Source organism: Onychostruthus taczanowskii, unplaced genomic scaffold (genome assembly GCF_017590055.1).
Source record: "Onychostruthus taczanowskii isolate IOZ18803 unplaced genomic scaffold, ASM1759005v1 scaffold10, whole genome shotgun sequence".
NCBI classification, from domain to species: domain Eukaryota; kingdom Metazoa; phylum Chordata; class Aves; order Passeriformes; family Passeridae; genus Onychostruthus; species Onychostruthus taczanowskii.
In genome coordinates, this window is record NW_024496526.1 from 9,835,885 (window position 1) to 9,853,935 (window position 18,051).

Below are 18,051 nucleotides of genomic sequence, written 5' to 3' on the forward strand. Positions count from 1 at the left end.
CTCCATTCAGACAATTCAGAGGTTATTGCAGAGCTCATGGCTTTGATTTCTTGCTTTACTTTGGTTTGTGTACCAACCAATTCTTGTTAAATATTTATGGACAAGATTAAAGACTTTATAAAACTTAGCAGCTGGCAGCTGTCCTCGCCTAAAGGATAATGCAGAGTTTTCATTTTAATTGGATAACTGTGTGACTGAAATATGCAAACCCCAAGGGAAACATGAGAATTGAGATATGTAAAATATATTTTTAAAGAAAATGCTCTTTTACATTCTGTACTTTCTTTTTCTCTTAGTAGCTTTTATCTGAAGGTGAAATTGCAATTTCTTTTCTGTTTCTTCCTTTTTAAACTTTTATTTAAAATTGGTTGGTTTTGGGTTGTTTTTCCCACTGAAGTTTAACATTTTGATGGGGTTCCTCCTGTTTGTCACAGGCTGGGCATGGATTAATATGCCTTGTATTCTTCCTTTTGAATTTTTTCTTCTTTCCCTACATGATTTCCTTTTTTTTTTCTGTTCTTAATTAACTGTTCCTATTATGTTAGTGGGAACTTTTGCATTCCACCCCTTGAAGATTATCTATCAACACAATCTTACAAGCCAAGGTCTTCCACATTAGGTGCCTATGCACACACACTCTCGTTGTGTCTGTCAATATTTCACATACACCTTGTGGCCCAGCTAAAAGAAAGGGCAGCTGTAGTTGAGCAAAAACTGAGGATTGTATTTCAACCCTTTTTCCCTCTGGACCCATTGCTTTTGCCTTCCTAAAACTGTTTTCTTCAGTGTCTTAAGCTGTCCTGTGGCTACTGAAGTCAATAAGGCTGTTTGTCTCTGCATGAATGTCTGCATGGAGTGTGGCAATAAAACAGCAACAGTTTCTTTCTTCACCCCTTCATTACTTCTCAAAGATTATGGAGAATGGCCTCATGACACCAGCAATCACTCTCTTAACACCCGCAGTGGATGTTGTCAGGGTCCACCAGTTTCTAGAGGTCACATTCCTGTAGTAGTTCAGTTTCCAGCTCTTCCTTCTCATATGATGGGGCTGTGTTTGCATCAAACTGGAATTTTGTTCCTAAAGCCTGGGTCCCAGCAGTGCTGGCCCAACAGTTCAGCTTAGCTTTGCCACTGAGTTGTACTGACTTTAAAATTACTGCTCATCACTTGATCCAGGACATAGTGACCTAAGCTAAAGCAGACATCTACTGTCCCCCACAAAGGTGTGTGGGAAGCCAAACACCTCCTTGCAGAGCTCAGCAAGTGGAAAAGAGAGCACACAGGACAGGGAAAGAAAGGTAAAGAGTCTGTGTAGCGTCACCTGCATGATTTTACTCAGGACTGTAACATGATTTTAGGCAGGACTGTGGAACCAAAGCCTTTCTTCAGATGTGTCTTAAAATGACTCAGCAAAGGCCATGGTTGAAGTCCTTATCAGAGAATAAACCCCCAGATTTGCTTTGTAAGTCATAAATTGCCATGTCCCTATAAGCCCTGTTTTTTTACTTCCAGTATTACTTCTCTTTCCCTCTTGGGACTTCAAAGCATTGACAGTTTAGATGTGGGACATAAATGTGTTGTTAACATGACCTGCAAAAAGCAGGAGTCTTTGGGCCTGCACCAGAGCAGCTGTACCTTTGTGCATTTTTTATGTGTTTTCTCACCTTCCAGGAACAGGAAAGGTTAAGGAGGTTTTGAATTTTATTTAAGGATGTAATTATTTCCCAGGCTTGTTTCCTAAAATGACATGGTTGCCTTGCATTTGTTAAGAAATGAGTACTGATAGGAATATTGTAATGAAGAAACACCTAATTAAAATACCTTTTTTATTTGTTCCTTCATCTCATTGTAACAGATAACAAGAATCAACAGATGATATTCTACTAATTATGTTGTATTTTAATAAATTATATAAAATTGTATAGTAACTCCTCTAGTTTGATTTGTATTTTTCTTATTTGAAGGTGCAACAAGTTTAGCTGATTTCTTTTTGAAATAGAAAAAACCCTTTTAAATATTCCTATCCAGTGCTGTATTATTAGTATATCTTTTTCCTCTTAAATGTTGGGCTGGCATCTGTAATGCCAAAATTCTTAGCTGGATATGAGGCTCTTCAAAAGCTGTAAAGATGGCTCAGCCAGGGTTTGCATAGAACAGCTCACAGTGCTCAGAGTGCACCAAGGAGCATTTATCTTCCTTTTGTGCTTCTGGGAGGAACACTGACCTCAGGGTTTAGAGGCACACTGGGATTATGTCTTTTCCTTCTACAGCACAACTTCTAAATTTTTAAGAGTGGTACTTAAGTCCCCTCTCTGTCATCTTGGCTGGTGTGTGGGCCAGTAATTTCCACTTTCACCCCTCTTTGTTTTAACTGTGATTAAATTCCACTCTGTGTGAAGATTCAGGCACAGAAACTTCTGGGTTAACTCTTGTAAGGATTTAATATCAGCCATTTCAAATAGGGACTCTAGCATATCCATTAAATGGACATTATCCATACAGATTAGATGCATTAATTGGCTTCACTATGTCTTGTCCACTTTATATAAACTCTGTGATGGCATCTCTAACATCTCATTTTTTAAAAAAGGCCTGTCATGTTATCATTTTCCTACTCTGCCACCCAAGCGTTGCTAGATGCATCCTCACCCCAGTTTTCTTCTTTTCTAATGGAATTTCTGTAACTGAACAAACATATTGAAAGAAAAAGAAGGTAGGTTATACCCCCAATTTCTTGTTCTCATAATCACATTAGTGCTACAAGTAATGTCACTCAGCAAGAATCCCATTTGTACTCTGCTAATACCCTTTCTGTGACAGGTCTATGAGCAAGATAAGGGAGTTATGTCTACTGAAGTGAGTTTTCTATTAACTCTTGTTGGTGTTTTGGATACATGATATTTGGCAGTTTTACTGCTATCTCTTTTCATATGATAAAAAAAATGTTTGTTGTATGTAGCTTCTGCAATCTCTTACATGCTGGACATCTAATCTAGATGTGACAAAATGATGAGAAAAAGATATCAGAAGTAATATCTTGAAGCTCTTATGATGTTCCATTCTGGTTTTATTCTGTTTGTCAGAGTTTCTGGGTTGTCCCTCTGTGTGAGAATGCAGGAATAGAAGCAGAAATCCTTTCTGTTGCATTTTGGGAGATTCCTTCACTGGGGTGCATGGACTAGAGAAGTATGCATCTCAAGAATATCTAAGCCACTAGGTTTTGGATCATATTTGCGACATCACCGCCCCAAACCCCCTCTTTTTTTAACTGTTTTCTTTTGGAAGTTTTAAATAGAAAAAAAAATAAATAAGGAAAATGTTGAAAAACATTGCTAAAAAATTTAAAACATTGGTGATTTTTTTTACCCTCAGTTGTGTCTAGTTTATTCTTCACAATTCACATAAATAGGAAGAACTCTGCAAGACCAAGAGAAGCAGAATATTTGGTTTCTTGGCAATGCTATAGAAACCCATCTGCTCTGCATAGCCTTACATGAATTAAAAAGGAGATTACATGATTAAAAAGGAGATTTTGTTGCTGCAAGCAAAATCTCTGTATTACTTTGACTCAGATGAGTTACACAAAGGACTGTAATACACTGGTGAGCTGAAAATTGTAGTTAAGGGCTCTGTGGAGGAATCTGCTTTGCTTGAGGGTGCTTGAGAAAGGTGTATTGTACAGGCCTCTGAGGTGCACTCAAAATGAAAGGGATTTATGGGTGCTTTGCAGCAAGAAGAGGTGATACTGATACTGATTAACTGCAATTGCTCTTGACCCAGCCTCTCTCCAAGGCCTCTGGTTCACTCCCTGAAGGACATCAGTTTTATGTGGAGGGACATCTTCATTCCAGTCCTGTTCTCATGACTCATTAACTCAGCAGCTTGTAGGACTTGGTGCCAGCTTGTCAAGATCTAACAATAGATCATCTTCTGCCCTGCCACCGCCTTCCAGCTGCCATCTGTATCTGCACTTCCCATCTTAGCTGCACCCCACCTTTGCAAACTGGCCTGTAGTTTCAGAGCCACTGAACAGTATTCAAACCAGGAAAGAATCCCTGATGCACAGCTTTTCCCCCTGCTTTCACCAGTTCTTCAAGGTGAGTACAAAAAGCTTTTCAGAGATGAGCTGTGTGCATGTGAACTGTTGTCTGAGGACAGCTCTTTGCAGTTCAGCAGGACTTGAGAATTCTGTGAGAAAACCAGATCCAGGGCTGTTGCAAATAAGCTCTGATTTTGAGCTGTGCAGTGGAATGTACTTTGAGAAGAGAAATGCCAGCATTGCCTGGATGGGTTACATGCAACATGGAATAACAGCATTCCCTCACCACAGGGAATTGAGGAAGGGAGATGTGACCAAAGGAGAAGTAATGAAATATTAGGGAGATTTCTCATAAAAGAAAAGAGAAAGGAAAGAAAAGTGATAGTGGGAAACAAAAAAAAAAAACAAAAACAAAAACAAAAAAACCCAAAAAAACAAAACCAAAACAAAACAAAACAAAACAAAAAAAAAATCAACAACAACAACAAAAAAACCCCAAAACAAAAAAAAAAAAACCCAACCAAAAAAACCAAAAAACAACCCAAAGTGGAGGGTTAAGAATTCCAGAATTGGCAGAAATATAACAAGGCCTCATAAGGAAATGCAGAATAGGGAGACAAAAGTGGTCAATGATATTGAAAATCCCCCACATCTTGGGGAGCCTTTTTATCTGCCATACAGCCTTCAGCCTACAAGAAAGCTCCCTCCTGCTTAAAGGAGAGGCATTGGAGCTTACATGACCCTCAGCAAGATTTCATTGAAATTGATATTAAGTGGGTCAAAGGAAAGAAAAGAAGGTGGATTTTCTTTTCTCATTAAAATCTTTACAAATGTACTTTAGTTTTCTCTCGACTCCCAGCTTTTGCTTTTTTTCATTTTTACATTTAGGATTTAATTGTCAGGCAAATTTAGCATATTTCTTTTTTTCTGATGACTTGGATGGAAAAGTAGGACCTACTTTTTGACTTTCAAGCCTTCACATTCGCTGAATCTTCCTCAGGGCTCAAGGAAACTTGAAAAAGTGATTACTTTTCTGTTCTGACTCTTCTTCCCCTACCCTGAAATTTCAGTAGGCTTTTGTCACTGTACATCCAGACTGAAAATGAAAAAAGCAATTAGAAGAAATACAGCATATTCCCTTGGGTACCCACAAACTTATTTATCTGCAGCCTTTGGCCTTAATAGCAGAAGCCCAATATCTGCTTTCTGACACAGCTTCCAAGGATGTTTATGTATAATAGCATTGGCATGGGGAAACTTCTGAAATGAGGAGGGAACTATGACTAAACACCCTCCTAAGGCATTGCCTTGAAAAGCAAGCTCAAGATGAAGTATCTAGTTGCTCACAGTTGGAATAGCAACACTTAAACTGTATAGCATGAATTTAATCAAACTTCTTTTTTTTTTTTTTTTTGGTCAGAATACATGGCTGTAGGACAGCTCAATTTTTGTTGCTCCCAAGTAATGTTTTATGAGTATCTCATATTTCTTAAGTGGGCAGTAGAAAGTGTTCCAAGTGCTTTGAAGATTGAAAGAAAGATACAGTGTTAGTATCAAAGGCAATATCAGCAAAAATAAACACAAGCAAACAGAAGAAAACATCCATTTTGGACTTTGCTCTACTGGACAGTTGTTTTACATCAGGGAATTTTTTCTCCTGAAAGCTGAAATAAAACAAAACAGTGAGTAGCAGACTGATGATCAGGCATTACTTCTATGGACAGTAAAAGGCAGAAGCCAAAAACCAGAACATGGAGTTAGATGTGTCTTTATCATCCTCCAAAGGATCTGTGGGGAAGAACGTGGGATTTAGAGAACACTGTTTTTATCTGTTATCTCTCACTTGCTGGGAGCAATATGCCCAGTTCATGAATATTTCCAATTGTATTTCTCAGGTGTGCAATCCAGTGGGAGTGCAGAGACTGAGAATGTGCTTCACTTTTCCTCACTATCCTTGTCTGATAGGATTAAGCAGAGGCTGGTGAGATTTGCTTTTCCCTCTTTTATGTCTTCTGGAGAAGGCAAGGTCTGAGGAAAGCCACATGCCACAGTTTAGCAGAGCTGTGGGAGCCTTATTCCCTATTTTACCCTTTTGCATCCCCCTAGGGTTAGAAAATATCTGGTATAACCAAAGCAAGGCTCTGGCAGTCCAGATAGAAGCTGGCTTCTACTTGAATATAAACTCTCCAAATACTCCACTGGCCATTAGGTAGCTTCTGCAAAGAAAGCAGCTTTCTGTAGAAGTATCTTTGCCAGGTTCTTGTCTCCTAGTAAGATTCATCCCTCTTCTTAGTACTTGTTGATGGCAGACTGAAAATGCTTGCTATAGATTAAACAATTCACTGATAACTTTGAAGTCCAGAAGTTAAAATTCATCTTTCTTCATCATCCCTTCCAGATGAGGAAATTAGATTTTCTTCATAATGATTCCTTGCTTTCTAATTTCTCTCTCTGGCAGTCCAGACTCCCAATCAAGACAGACCTATGTGGATGTGGAAGAGCTCCCTGTCCCAGAAACAGGAACAAAATAATTGCAAGGTGGAGAAAACACCTTAAAATCTTAATCTGTGGATTGGAATGCTAAAAGAGTTCTGAAAAGATCTATCATGATTTGTTTTTAAGAGAGCCTGGGTGAATTTCTATTTTGTGGCAGCTTGTCTGTTCACTCTCACCAGGTGATTTTTCTTGCACGATCTGACTGTCTTCCTAACCAGGGGTCCAAGGTGGTCTGGTACAGCCATGAAGGTTTTGCTGCTGGATAGATTTGCTCTTGGCAGCTGCACTGACTGTATTAAAGTTATTTGGGTAGGTCTGTGCATGATGTGTGCTAAAGTGCTGAGGTACTTTGCAAATCTCCAGGGGGAGCACTGTTTGTGTGATTTTATGGGATTTCTCAGCAGACCATGTGTATAACCCTGGCAGCGCTGTGGTTTGGGCACATGCCCTCGCTGCTCCTCTTCCTCCCCAGCTGGACTACCAGCCTGCAGGGCTCGGTCCCAGCCTGAAAGAGTTAGCAGGGTTGTTGAACTGACATTTATCCTCCCCCCAGGCAGTCAGGGAAGAGGCAGGGATGTGGTTATGGATTTTGTTTGCTGCTAGAGCACTGGCAGCTTGGCAGGAGCTGAGGTCGGTATCAGGATCAGAGAGCTGTAAAGCACCTGTCAGGAGGAAGAGGTAGGAGAGGGATTATGACTGTGATGAAGTGAGGATTATAACGCTACCTGTTATTTGTGACTGTGCCTAATGACAGGATGCAGCTCTGTGAAGGCCAAAAAGAAAATATATAGCCAGGAATGTGCGCTGGGGTGTAGATCCTCACATTCTCTCTTCAAAATCATTGGCATGGGGGTGTCAGAAGACGTCATTTTAACCCAGCAGAGAGGCAAAGTTGCAGCTGGGTGATTCCCTTCCTCCTTGAGCATCATATTTTTCGTTTTGCTGCAACAAATAAACCAGCAGGCTGGAGCTAATGAGAGGCTACTGGAAAGCAGCATGTGAATAATGTAAATGCCTTACTATGATAAGATGATGTATTTTCATTAGGTTGGAGCAGCATTGACAGGGCAGCTGAAGGGCCCTTTGGCAATATGAAGGCTAATTACTTGCCATGAAGAAACGAAAACTTGTCAAGTGGGAGCTCTGTCATTGCTCAGTTCAATAAATCAAGGCAATAAATCATGCTCAACAGAGTCCTTGTGCCATTTTAGGCTATGTGAAATGTGTGTGGGAGTGGAGAAACCAAATACTGAAACAAAGTGTCATCTCAAAAAGGAGCTGATTTTATACAGTTTATGAAAAATTATGACCACGCTTGGATTTTATTGGGACTTTTTGAGTGATGCATATGCACTGATTGAGGTGGAAAATGGTGAAGAGCGTGCATGTGTAGATTAATGTAAAGGGAAAATGGACATAGAGTGAAAGAGGTTTGTGTTTTTTTTAGGTGCTCAGGATAAGAATTTTAATGTGCTACTGGATTCTGGTTCCTCACTGATTAGCTGGTCAGGAGTGCTTCCAGAGGTACAAATAGCACCTCTGGACAAACTGGTGGTCAGGGGGCAGTGGTGCCCCTGTTTCTCGATTGCCTTCTGGACCAGGGGATCATGGAATATCACTGAGGTGAGCACTGCCATTCCAGCTCTGCTGCTGACCCTCACCTGGGGTAACACTGCTGCTCTTGGTAAAATGCTGCAGCCTTTGGTAAAATAAAGGAAATAATACCTTTCTAAACTTCCTAAACTTACCTGAAAACTAAATATTAAGGCACTTCATAAAAATTAGTAGCTAAATCTTCTTTATTGTTGTTTTTATTGTAAACGAGGTTATTAAACCAGGATACTTAAATTAGCTTCACTAGTGTCACAAAGCTGGATTAGATTCAGACTGGAAGAGGTTTCTGTTACTGCTCTGGGCTTGTTCCATGGCCTGATTTGCAATTGCAAATGTCCTCTGAGGAGAGCTGAAGAAGTCCTTTTTGATCTCTCTGAGGGGGTCAGCTTCTGCTGTGTCTGCCTGTTAGTTTCTAATTGAAACAACAATTTAGGAGTTCAAAGAGAAATGTTACTCTTACTTGTTTTTGGCTTTTATTTTTATATTTGTTCTGAACAAATACCGCATTGGGTATTGTATTCCCTGTCAGTGATCACAACAACTTAATTTCCTCACAAATTATGAGTGTAATTAGTATGTGGCACTCTTCTACTTCTGTGGTAATTTATTTGCTTAAAAAATTTGTTACAGCTGGAGATGAGAGGATCTGAAATTAAAAGTATGTAAAAGCTGTAACTGTCAAAAATAACTTAGATTCAAGAAAAGTTTCTTTCTCCTTTACCATTGATTTTAAAATATTATAAATATAATTTCTTTCCCTGCTGCAAATGAAGTGACTGTGGAGATTCCCATTCTATTTTTTAAGGAGAGGTGTGATAGCTGACAAGTAAGATCTTTGTGTTATTGTATTGGGAAATGCCCACAGCTGTCCAATCCCACAAAATCCCATCCTCCTTCCTGGGTACAGGGGGTGCAGAGAATAAGCACACCCTGGAGAAGAGGAATGCTGGTGACAACAACTGATATACAACTGGAAAGCAGGATCCTATGGAAAGGGGAGCTGCATGGTGCAGAATAAACATCTAGAGGAGTTCATACCTAAGAAAATACCCAACATAAAGATAATGACCTGAAGTATTAGCTGAAATTTCTGAGATAAGACTGTTGATCCTTTTTCAGGGACAAAAGGCAGAAGTGTTGTAACTAAATGCAATGTTAGAAAAAAGAAATTCTGCACTGAGGTTATTTTGCCAAGACTAGCAGAACATGGCCTGGAAGATGCATCCAGTTGGTCAACTTTCAGTGTTTGGAATAAAAAGGTTTCTGCTGCTGAGAAAAAAGCATAAAGGTGTTTTTGTAACTAGCAGTACAGAACTGCAACAAGAAGTATTAGGTCTGATTTAGCCTTTCTGTAAAACCAGGAAGAATGACAGATGCTTTCGTGGAGATGCGTTTAGTCTGTTGTGATACAACTGTAGTTGTGGAACAGGAAAAAAAAATCCTTGTGAAATTCCCTTATCTTTACTGGGCAGCTCATTAAAATCTCATTAATGGAATAGTTCAAGTTTTGTCAAGTTCCTTGAGGCAATTCTTTTTATGGAGATAGCAATTTTTTTTGCTAGCAACTGAAAGGTGAATTACCCTTGGGTAAAGCATGGAAATACCCTAAGATCTTTTCACAGTGAAAAGATTGTATTAGTGGTGAAGTTTCATTCTTCTCTGCTCCTTTTCTTAAAATTAAATTGTAGGTAAGGAATTTTAAAAGCACTGGCATATATCTTATTACAGAGAGTCCATCAGCAGTTCTATGATAAACTTCCATTTTTAGGTTGGGTTGTATAAAATCTCATTTTAGGCTGATAGCAGTAAAATAAGTTGGAAACCATGCTGCAGAAGAGCTGTGGCATATTTATGTCGTATTTCAAAATCACTTCTCAGAAACTGAAGTCCTGTATTTAGGTCATCAGTAAGGTCTGAGTGTAAGCCTTTTGTAACCAAAAATGATAGTTCCTAGCACACGGAATAAAAGCCTGATGGGCTGAGGCTAGAAAAAGAGAGCTTGCAGGATCCCATTTTCAGAGGTATTTAAGCTTCTGACTCAGCTGTAAACATTGGGAGGCGTCCATGTAAGTACCTGTAGAGTACTGAGTTGCAGGTATGGCAAAGCTTGTGCTTGTATGGATATCCTTGTACATATCCCAGTGCCTGCAGGAGGTTCAGGAATGCTGAGTTAAACACAGTAAAAGGGGACCATAAGGCAAGCTGCTTCAAGTGCTGCCTGACCTCGATGGACACAGAATTTGGGTGTCTTCCAGTCTTGGACTTGTATTGCAGGGAACCTCGTGGCAGGGAGGAATGATGAATCTGACTCTGTGTTCTCAGAAGGCTAATTTATTACTTTATTATACTCTATTATATTAAAGAACACTGTACTAAACTATACTAAGGAATACAGAAAGGATACTTACTGAATGCTAAAAAGATAATAATGAAAACTCGTGACTCTCTCCAGAGTCTCCACAGAGCTTGACACTGACTGGCCAATGAATCAAACAACTCACACCAGAATCCAATGAAACAATCACCTGTGGGTAAACAATCTCTAAATACATTCCACATGTGACCACAACACAGGAGAAGCAAATGACATAAGAATTGTTTTATTTTCTCTGAGGCTTCTCAGCTTCACAGGAGAAAAATCCTGGGCAAAGGGATTTTTTCAGAGAACATGAATGCCACAGACTCAGACCTAAAGAAAGGATTTGGGGAAGGGTTTAATAAGGCTGCTAAGCCAATGTCTTAGTTCAAAATGTATCTTCTGAGCAGCATTCATGCTGAGGGAGGTGCACTGACTTTCTATGGGATAAAGCCAGTGTCAGAACAGGCTGTGTGAGAGACACACAGCTAAAATACAGGAGGAGATGGTGGAGCTGGATTTCGAGGCTGAGACAGGAATTCTACAGTCCAGATTTATTCATGGGAGCCAGCACAGCTACAGTGCTGCACTGTGTTTTGTACCACCCAGTGCCTGGGGCCTCCTCTTACTGTGTGACCTGACTTTCCAGTCAAGGAAGAAGAGAGGGCAGGAGCCCCCATGACCTCATGCATAAGCTGTACCCACCAGGAAATGTGGCTCAGCAGATCTCCCTTTGCAAGCAGAGGAATGTTTAATGTCTTCTCCTCTTGCCAGAAGAACTCTGTAACCACTGGATTTCAGAGGAACCCTCCCTCTTAGCCTCCCCTGCTGGAGCCATGCTGGTGCTCAGTGGAGAATCTGGCAGTGCTGAGGTGGTGATGAAGAGCCCTCTCCAGCAGTGGTGAGCTCTCTAACCCTGAGGTGGGTAGGCGAAGAAAGGTGTTCTCTGAGTCTGACACAATGCCCTGATCCAGCCTTTGAAAATCTCAGCCTGGGCTGCTTTTGCTCACTCAGGCTTTCACCTTTCATATGGGACCACAAATACTGCTTGAGATGGAAGACCTCGACATGTGGGCAAAGCTGTTCACTAGGAAACTTCAGGACCTCCAATTTGTTTCACAGGGGCCATCATGCTGATATAAAACAGTAATAAAGTGAAACCTGGATCGATTATCTAAAGAAGAAAGATCTATTATCTCTGAGATGTTATTAATCCCAGCTCATCCAGTCTAAATATATTTCAAACTGATTAATATTCTGAGCTGTAGCTGTAGGGGCATTCTGTACCCCTCTCAACCTTTCCATTTATAAGCAGGGTAAATTTGCATCCACAGAGTGCAGCTTGAAGGCAGGTGATTTTCCAGTGCTAACAACAATTTTGTACCTGGTTTGCATGCACAACACTGTACACAGCCCAGCCAATCAATGCTGATTACTGAGAGGCAGGAAAAGAGAAATGCACTGATAACATTTGAAACCACTTTCAGAAAAGAATCCTCAGGACTTCTTAACAAAATTTGCATGAAAGACATTATTTTCTCCTATATAGGCTATGTATTACCTACATTTTTTATGTTGTGTTTTTGGTAGTGTCTGATGTACAGGCATCCATCCACACACACACACTATTCCCTCTAGCACACATCCTGGGAAGTTCAGATCAGCAGTGCCCCCCTGTCTCTGATCACTCTCAGTGGATGTAAGTGCAGATGTAGCAAGGACAATGAGATATGAGCTGCTTTTTCCATTGGAGGCTTTATTGATCCATCTGTAGTGAGAAGGTTTTAGAAGTCAATAAGTTGGTTTTTTTTTGGTTTTTTTTTGGAGCAAATGGGTCTGATCAAACAGTTGAGGACGTAAAGTAGAGCAAGCTTTAGAAAATGTCTAGAAGGGAGCTTAGGATATGGGCCTTTCATTCTTCTGAGCAAGGTAGAGGAATACAAATCTATCTTTATCAATAATTTCCATAACATGTAATTTGCTGCTTGGAGTGGGGGTTGGTAAAAGGCGATTTTCTCTTTGTGGTAAAAAATAAATAAAAAGGCACAAATCCTTATCTTCTGCTTTTTAAAATCAGATTACACACATGTCTTGTGACCCCTCTAACTCTGCTCTGCCATATTAATGATTATTTTTATGCATTCTAGTCAGAGGTCCCAAGGAACTCTAGAGAAATGTAAAGAAACAGTGGTTCTTGGGGATCTCACTGTCTGAACCTGGCTGTGAGTCTTAACTTCCCACTTTTAAAAATATTTTCTTTATGTCTAGTCCAGAGTTGCAATCCAGAAAAAATGAGAAAAAATGCTTATAAATTACACATGACAAATTTCATTTTGTGAAATGAAATGTGTTCCCTGTGATCTCCAAGAGATTGGAATGAAAAGCCATGTAATTTGTCTCATTTTAGGTGAAACCTCACTCTCTAAAAAAGCACCTGGGCTGCTGAATAATTGGATCTTACTACACACTTCCAAACACGGGTTTTAGTAACCCTGAGATTTTGGAATTTTATTTAATATCATCATCTTGGAACAGAAGGCTTGTAATTTTAAAGATCAAAATTTTCTGACAGAGAAACTACATCTGTGGAATGCCAAGCGCTGCCTTGACCCTAAATTCTTCGATTCACAGTGGGATTAATAATGCTTCTGGTTCCTTGGGAGCAATATTTTAAATATTTCCAAGATTAATGTACTCCAAAGTTACAAAGTCTGACCCAGGTTTCCAGTAGAAAAGCTTTATAAAATTTGCAAATCTGAGCCTTCACCTTGAAACATAATTTTTTTAGAACTAATTGTCCTTTTTCAACAGAAGTCTGTGTCATCATAAGGCTTTGACTGCTTGTAGTCATAACACTGTGAAAGGTGACAGAGAGTAGTGTAGGAAATTACTTCTTTTAGAAAGAAATAGCATTTAAACTGAGCAGAAACCATTCCAGCTGCATGAAAAGTGCTCAGAATCTCTGAAAAGAAAGGCATTTGGGTTTAGGTCCTTCATTATCTTCCTGGCTGCAGCATTAGAAGAATGACCACTGATTTCTAAAACACTAAGATTTTTATTCTGTTGTGGTCAATTATATTTCTTATTATTTCTTTTTTTCTTTCCTTCTTTAATATTCAGAGTCATTTATCTCTGACTCATGTCCAAATCCCTCATTATTGCATTGCCTGGCTTACTTCCAGAACAGCACGGACTCACAAAACTTTGTGCTTCATGATGATACAGGGTAACTATTAAATTCTAGTGCCTGGTAAAATAGAAGCTCAGTGACAAAACTGAAACGTATTAAGTTGCTTTTTGGTTTTATTCTTATACAATGGCTCCCATGCTTGGAATACAATATAAATATTTTTAATATAAATAATGGTACTACTTTTTAAAATGCATCACAATTTTTAACATACAGAGAAAGGTCTGAAATCCTCATTGTCTGTCTCTTCTTTATAGTCCTTACTCCAAATAAAGATAAATGACTCCTGGGATCCTGTCACTTGATCATGGAAATATTCAGTTGTCTTAGTTATAATCAGGTGCTGCCTTCTGAAAATTCCTTTGCAAATTATGCAGAGTGCTGGATGGGGGGAATGGAACTGTAAAAAAAAACCCCAAAACTGTTCTAGGCAATACTGAAGTGCCATAAAAGAGTTTAGGGAAGTTACTGTCCCTTGGAAAGCCTTGGGTCCTTATCCTAATTAAGCTGCATTCCCTCCAGAAGGTGGTAGCAAGGTGTTTAATGAGCCCTTAAAGCTCCTGTGCTGAGCAGCCTCTGCTGTGCTGCCACACGACCTTGAAATCCAGATAACCCTCTGAAAAGCTAAAGGGAATTATAAGTAAGGAAGGTAATGCATTACAGACACGAGAAATTACAGTTCTGTTCCTCTTCAGGTTGTCTCAAATAAATGTGAGACCTTGCCATTGTTACCCCGCAGTACCAGAGGCAATGCTGTAGCACTGCCTGCTCTGGATTCTGCCACTGGTGAAGCACAGGGATCAGTAATTATACTAATTGAGAGGGGAGCAAGGTGCTCACCAACTCTGCACCTGAGAGAGCCAAGTTTAATGCACCTAGCAGAAGGGTGACCTTTTTAGTCTGCTTCAAGACGCACTAAGCAAAGACATTTAAATTTGTGGTCTTGGAAGACCAAAATAAACAGGAATTTCAGAAACTAGTTACTGATGGGAGAGGATGGAAAATATAATAGTAGACTGAAATAATTTATTCCCTGATGCATATATGCAGACTAACAGGCACCCCGGCATTGCAATTAGTAATGCTGAGGAAGTCTCTGACTTTTTCCAGTGGTGTTCTTCCTTTCATAATTGTCAGCTCAGGTGGGGCACTGATACATAGTGATGATGCTGACATTAACTTATTCTTGAAAGAAATTGAAAATGGCACTGCTAATAATGGCTGAGCTGCTGCAGCATCTCTGCAAATTACAAGAATGGTTCAGCAGCATTGGAAGAAGATGTAAATTGAATGAGTTCCCATATATCTTAATATCAAAGACATGTGATGTTTGTCTATTTTACTGATTGCTAAATGTTAAAACCTTGGAGTTTGAAGAAAAATTGCCCCTTGGAGAGGGCTATAACAAAACACAACTTAATCACTGAATCTGGTCCTGTAAACAGAGGGAAATTTCCCTGAATTCCTACAAAAGCATCATAGGCCGATGAAAAATTATCAGTGCTAAACAGAGCAGTACTCTGGTTATGGATGCAGAAGAATTGGAAAATATTGGTTTATAGACAAGGCAATCAGTAAATTTAATAAGTTGCTCCTGTAGTTAGTCAAAGTAATTAACACAAGGGCATATAGGGCAACTTGAGCCAGCAGACTCTGGCACTGGAATAACTGACTGTAACAGAGCCATTAGCTCATGATTAAGTAGTTTATCACCAGAAGTCAGCTTATGTAGTCATAAGTAGTTATTTATAACTATTTCTGACTGGTACTGGGCTTACATAGGGCACTGCATTGCCTGGGGAAATGGGATACACTCTGTTTCGTATGGGAACCTTCTCTGCTTTGCTTGTTTCAAGGCAACATGAAGTTTTCACATTCCTGATGAAATGGGATGTGTTGCTAGCAAAAGGAAAGATTGTCCTCTGGTGATCGGGGTAGGAGGGCAGCAAACTTCACAGGCAGCATTTTCATTTGTAGGTTTGTGTTTTTAGAGCTGAGGTCAAGAGGACAAGACAGAAGGCAGGAATGTGGTTCCAGGCTGGAAAAGGCTCTGCATATTCTGAGAAAGAAACATTGCTTGGATGAGCATGTTTTACTATTAGAGATACAGCTGGTATATGACTGGGATATAGCAAGGATGGTGTCTCCAGAGATGATGACATCAAAACCCTTTAAAATGGGTTAGAGAAGTCTGAATGCAGTCTTTGAATGTAGGGAGCCTGTACTGAACTTCTGGAGTGTCACTGAACTGAACTGAAGTTGAGTAAGATCATACAGTATTTTGCCAGATAAGTTTATGAAGAAAAGAACGCAACTACGGTATATCAGCAGAATCCCTCTTTGTTAAACTTCAGTCTAACCTGTCATCTATGCTGCAAAGATGAAAAAAACATTCTCTGATAAAACGAAGTTCAAAGTTCCAACTTACTCCTGAAAGGTGGAAAATTTGTGAGAAAAAGAAGATGTTGCTAATTATTAATAATGCTTCCTTGTCCCAATTTCCTTTCATGTCTTCTGAAAATGCCCACCTGTAACTTGAAAGGCTATAAATTCCACTGCAAGAGCAATCTTTGCATAGTCTTTCCTTGAGTTTTAAATGAAAATGAACTGTATTACTCAGAATTTCTTAGGTTGCTGGGATTATTGTTGCACTACTTTATACTGTTTTGGGGAAGGAAAGAGATTCCCAAGAGCAGAGCTCATCCACAGAAGCACACCTGTGAATTTGTCCCACTTCTTGTTCCTTTCCGGTATAATATCTGTGAATTGTAGTTCCTCTGAATTTTAGTGCTCAGATATCCCTGCTCAACCAATATGAGTCACATCAAGATGCAGTGACTCAGCTGTACACTACAGCTGGATGTCGATCATGGGAAGATTTGTGTGGACCTACTTAGAAATGGCCAGTCAGTTAGAAAGAGCAGAAAGAGAATGAGAAATGGGAAGGAGTGAAGACAGTAGGTAGATCAAGAGGAAGTTGTGGAAGAAGTGGATGGAGAAAGCTAAAAATAAGAATAGAAGGCAGCAAAGAAAAATCTTGACTTTACTAAGTATTGGCATTGGCAGTTTTAATAAAAGAAAACTATATAAGAGACCACATGGGGGCAGGGCTAAATCAAAGATAATAGCTTTGTGAATATTCCTAGAATTTATGCTAAAATGGACTTTTCATGTGGATGGACCTCACTGCTACTGACTCTTGGTGCAAATACGGGGTAAGGAAAATCTTAAGTAAACACAGAAGGATCACTGATGACATCTAAAATATCTGGCCTCTAATAATGAGCTTTGTTTGATTAGAGTTCCTCTCTGAAAGTCCTACAGGGTTTTTTTCAATGTTCCATGTGCTCTTTTGACCAGCCTCTGTCCAGTGTAGGAAACACAGCTGGTATTTGTTGCCTAGTTTGGCTAGTCATGAAAATGGCTGATTGATATAATTGAATTATCTTTCCATAGCCCAGTGGAAGTTCAGGCATGCATGTCACCAAAAACTTTACTTTGATATGGTGTGAGAGTAGTAAGGAAATATCTAAATTGATAGCACATACATTAGGAATCACAGATTTGTGAAGTCCTAGAAATTGAATCCTCAGTATTGAAATAAGGGATATTTTCTCTTGGGAATTTTACTGTCTGTGGTGTTTAAAGAGAAGTTACAGTCATTCAAGCTTGTAGGAAGTAAAGATTAATTCCCCAGATTTATTGTTGGAAGCAGAGTGTATGTTATCCCTTAATGAAAAGAATTCACAACATGAAACAGATAATACTGCAGGTTTTCCATAACACAACAAGCACACCAGATCCAGCCTCCTGAGGCTGCTGGGATTTTAAGGTATTTAAAATTTTGGCTAAGCAGTGATTTTTTGTGTTATGAGTCCTTTCTTGAGTTGTGGCGTCTATAGTTTTGGGGTTTTTTTTGGGCTTAATGTGCATCAACCTGTAATAAATAGGGATCCATGTATTATAAGTCTGTGACAATTTAAAAAAGTCCCTGCTGAAAACTCATGGTTTAATTCATCAGTGTGTGGCTAATTCCTGATTGTGTCACTCCTCCTGAGGAGTTGCAAGTGATAACTCACATTTGTAGATTGAGCCCATGCACAACAAGAAGTGCTGCTGCCTCAGCCAGCTCCATGAATTGTATTGTTTAATTGAGAATGCTAATCACAGAACTATTAAACTTTAATAATCAGGAATCAGTGGGTCATTAGTTTGAGATGGCTATAATCACAGGATGCACAAGTATAGACTTTCACTGGTGAGGTTGAACAATTAATTTAATTTGCTAAAGACAAATGTACATATGACTACTTATGGAGTCATAAGTAGGTATTGAACAAATAGTAATTAAGTGGA